The sequence below is a fragment of the Suncus etruscus genome, chromosome X, assembly GCF_024139225.1.
Source record: "Suncus etruscus isolate mSunEtr1 chromosome X, mSunEtr1.pri.cur, whole genome shotgun sequence".
Taxonomy (NCBI): Eukaryota; Metazoa; Chordata; class Mammalia; order Eulipotyphla; family Soricidae; genus Suncus; species Suncus etruscus.
This window is the reverse complement of record NC_064868.1, coordinates 97,811,576-97,816,575: the sequence shown is the minus strand read 5'-3', so window position 1 is coordinate 97,816,575 and position 5,000 is coordinate 97,811,576.

Genomic DNA, 5,000 nt, shown 5'->3' with positions numbered 1-5,000 from the left:
CTCGCTCTGGACTTCAACGCGGTTCATGAACACACATGGTTTCCCCAGCAGCGCCAACGTGTCAGTATGTTGCACGACCTTCTCCGGTGCTCTGCCTGCCTCTCTCTCGCCGGAGGCGGCGGTACAAACACTGCACAGCTTTCCTCTTCTGACCGGAGGGAGATGCGGTCCAATGTGAAAGTTGGAGCTCTGGGTCCTGGGACTTCATGGTGGGGCTTACATTCCATCGCCTCGTCGTATTGGAATAGTTGGAGGCAATTCGTCAGCCCCGTCCAAGTCAAATGCAGCGTAAGGATAGTGTGTACCCGTGGGCCTCCGTGATAGCACAGCGGGTAGGACATTTACCTTGCATGCTGACAACCTGTCTACTCAGGATAACAATGTGAAATAATGGTGGTCCGTGGCCAAGGGTACTCAGGTGCATTAATGGTGTTAAAATGGACGACCAAGTATCCAAGCCGCGAAAAAAAACAATAATAAAATCATGTACCCAAACTTTAACAACCAACTTTATAAAGGAACTTAGTATGATGTCAGGTTGGGTCAGGGTGTGGCATGGGATATGATCTGAGGAAATTGGTGGAGGGAGGTTGACATTGGTGGTGCGATTTTTGCTGAAACATTTTATGTCTAAAACTAAATTATGAATAACTTTGTAAATGCAATGTTTTAAATAAATAAAATTTAAAGGAAGTAATTCTCTCTTCCACTTTATACATGCTTGTACCAGTTAGGCTAACCAGTCATCTGTGAAGGACATCTGGCATGGGTCACGTTTTTTTTCCAATTGCATACATTAACTTAAACTTTTATTTATTTATTCTTTGGTTCTAACCTTTGTACCTTTTTATTTAGGGTAAATGTCTATAATGATTAGCTCTGTGTCCCATAATGGTTTTTAAAATGTGCTCTTTGTGTGGCAGGAGCAATTGTACATGGCTTCAGTCTCTCAGTCTGCCTGGGTTTGATCCCTGACACCTCATATGGTCTTCTGAGTTTACCAGGAGTAATTCCTGAGCACAGAGCCAAGAGTAAGCCCGGCCTATCCAGCCATAAGTGACCTCAAATGTCAGTCAAAATTCTCATTGCAGTGGAGATAGAATGGAATGCAATCTGATGATGGGATCTATGGGAAACTGTAGCTAATATCCCACTTAAGGGGCTGGGAAGGTGGCGCTAGAGGTAAGATGTCTGCCTTGCAAGCGCTAGCATAGGACGGACTGCGGTTCAATCCCCCGGTTGTCCCATATGGTCCCCCCAAGCCAGGGGCGATTTCTGAGCTCATAGCCAGGAGTAACCCCTGAGCGTCAAATGGGTGTGGCCCAAAATCCAAAAAAAAAAAAAAAAAAAACCACTTAAGGTGAAAGTCTGTAACCTCATCAGAAAATGGGGAGAAGAAATGAACAGACACTTCCTCAAAAAGAAATACAAATGGCCAAAACACACATGAAAAATGCTCCACGTCACTACTCATCAGTGAGATGCAAATCAAGACAACAATGCAGTAGCACCTCACAACGCAGAGACTGGCACACATCATAAAGAACAAGAAAAATCAGTTCTGGTGGGAATATGGAGAGAAAGGAACTCTCATTCACTCCTGGTGGGAATGCTATCTAGTCCAGTCTTTATGAAAAATAACATAGAGATTCCACAAAAAAAAAAAAAAGCACCTTGAAATTGAGCTCCCATGTTATCTAGCAATACTATTTCTAGGGATATACGAATCACAATGTTTTCAATAAAATTAAATTACATAAAAAAGAAAAATGAATATCATATAGAGACTTGAGTTATACACCCCTTGCAAATTCGTCCCCGCATCCCAACTTGTCTCTATTCAAATTAAGATGAATTTGATTTAGATTTAGCTTAATTTTCGGTTGATTGAATATTTTAGGGCATCTTTAAATATGTCAGATTTCTCAACTGGTGGAGTATATATGGGCATAGTTTTATTACAATTGAATTGTCTGCATTTAGGTTAAAGAACACATTTTTTTACCATTTAGTGTCATTTAATTTGTTTATTAAATTTTTTTGCTTAAAAAACTGTGGAATCCAGCAACAAACCCACACCTTACAGGTAGCTGCATTTTGTCTAAAGAGGTAAATGAAATTTAGTAGAGATAGTGTCATTTCTTACAATGATGCAGGAAGAATAGGAAATCTATTGCAGGGGTCTGAAACTTGCAGCCCGCAGGCCGATTGCGGCCCACCGTACAACATTTTGTGGCCCTGCCCTAGAGGAATCTGTTTTTGTTTTGTTTTGTTTTAGTTGTTTGGGTCATAGCCCCCAATGTTCAAGGCTTACTACTAACTTTGCACTCAAGGATCACCCCGACTTTGCTTCCTGCGGCCCCCAGGTAAATTGAGTTTGAGACCCCTGACTGCAACACCTCATACCATATACAAAACACAGCTGGAAGTGATCACAGAACTAATGTTTTCAACAAAGCACTGCTAGAAGCGATCGTGGGAGGAAATCTCTATTTGACTTTAGATTAGACAAGTATCTTGCTCAAGTCACAAAACAATTCAGAAGAGGAAAATTAGATGACTTTAGCTAGTTTAAAAAACTGTGTTCTTAAAAAGCACTGTTAAATGAGTACTAAAGAAAGTCACTGTGTATTGTCATGGCTTGAAAATCGTGCTGTTTATTTGTTCTAGCTTTTTATTGTTTCGAATCATATCTGACTGTGCTTGGAGGTTTAGTCCTGGCTCCTTTCGTGGGGGTTGCTCTTATTGGTGCTTTGGGAACAGAAAGTGCCTGGAATAAATCCAACGAACTCACACCTGGAAAGCAATGGTAAATACTATTCTAAGCTCTAAGCATTTACTTTGGCCTATTTTTATATCAACAAAGAAAGCAAATAATAAATGCATACTATTTTGAACCTCAGTGTTATATACAGAATATTCATTTCACCCTTCAATGACAGTTGGCTTATTTGCATTGACTGTCGTTTATTTTAGTTTTTGATTTTTTAAGTTTTTAGCTACACCTGGCTTACTCCTGGCTCTGCACTCAAGAATTCTTCCTGGTGGTGCTTGTTGTGGACCATATGGGATGTCAAGGGTAGAACCAAGGTTGGTCTCGTGTAAGGCAAGTACTCTACCCACTGTATTATCTCTCAGGCCCCAGTCTCATTTTTAATCAAAATATCATGAGATCTAAATGTCTTTCCTAAGAAAAAAATAAAATACTGAGGTTTACATATTTGTCTATCATTGAATTTTAGCTGTACAATGTTTCTACAACACTCCCACTACCTGTACTGACTTCCCTCTACCAATGTTCCCAGTTTCCCTTCCACTCCCCAACCTACCTCCTTGATACGCTCATTTTTCAGTTTTGTTTTTGTTGCTTGGATCTCATGCTTACAGTATTGTTGATTCTGTTGTTTAAATATATAGCAATACTGCACCTCTACACCGCTGCTATGCTTGAGGGCTCTGATCCTTTACCCCTGTTACTTCCTGCCTATTCCTTCTTATTCTGCTCTCAATTTCTTTTCTTCCCTGTAGTTCTCTTTTACCCTGTGATCTAGGGCCTATTTGGAGTATTCTCTTTTTGATACCATGCATTCTTTCCTCCTGTCATTTTCCCATAATACCACAGATCAGGGAGATCATCTCGTATCTCCCTTCTCCTGACTCATTCTCACCTACTATTGGTGGGAATACTGTGCAGGAATGCAAAAAGCATATGCCAGGTTAAAATAGGATCCATCCTAGGGATGCATGATGGTTCAGCATATGCAATTCAATTAACATAATACATCATTTACATCATCAAAAGGAAAGTTAAAAATCACTTAGTCATATCTATTTATGCAGAGAAAATTTTGGAAAACACCTATTCATGATAAAAAGCTCTTTAAATAGTAATGGTCTTGAAAGAGTAATGGTCATCTATGACAAAATCACAGCCAATATAATTCTTTGGGTGGGGGCACACCCGATGACGCTCAAGAGTTACTCCTGGCTATGCGTTCAGAAATTGCTCCTGGCTTGGGGGACCATATGAGATGCCGGGGATCGAAACGAGGTCCGTCCTGGATCAGCCTCATGCAGAGTTAACACCCTACAGCTGTCCTATCGTTCCAGCCCCCAATATAATTCTTAATGGTGAAAAACTAAAAGCATTTCCTCTGATATCAGGAAAATGGCAATGATGTCCTATTTATTATTATTCAATATAGTAATAGAAGTCCTAGCAACAGTAATCAGGAAAGACAAGGAAAGCAAAGGGATTTAAATTAAAAAAATCATTACTGGGGCCGGGAAGGTGGCGCTAGAGGTAAGGTGTCTGCCTTACAAGCGCTAGCCAAGGAACGGACCGCGGTTCGATCCCCCGGCGTCCCATATGGTCCCCCCAAGCCAGGGGCGATTTCTGAGCACATAGCCAGGACTAACCCCTGAGCGTCAAACGGGTGTGGCCCAAAAACCAAAAAAAAAAAAAAAAAATCATTACTATTTGTAGATCCCATGCTAATATGAGAAAATAGTAAATACAATATTAATCAATGATCAATTAATATAACATAAATACTTATAATATTAATTTATCATGTGCTTATTAATTATGTGATTAATGTGTTATATACCATATAAATATAAATGTTAATTAGCATGTTACTAATTTTATTATTGAATAATATAATTAATGATTCATTTAGAACATTAATAAGTTAAGGCATTAAAGAATACCCTAAAGAGTTGGCTTAAAAACTTCTAGAAACAATAAGCCAATACAGCAAGTAGCAAACTGCAAAGTCATCACACAAAAGTCAATATATGCGGGGCCAGCGTGGTGGCGCTAGAGGTAAGGTGTCTGCCTTGCCAGTGCTAGCCTAGGACGGACCACGGTTCGATCGCCCGGTGTCCCATCTGGTCCTCCAAGCCAGGAGCGACTTCTGAGCATTACCGGGTGTGGCCCAAAAACCAAAAATAAAAAAAGTCAATATATGCAAATAATGAACTGAAGAGAATGAGAT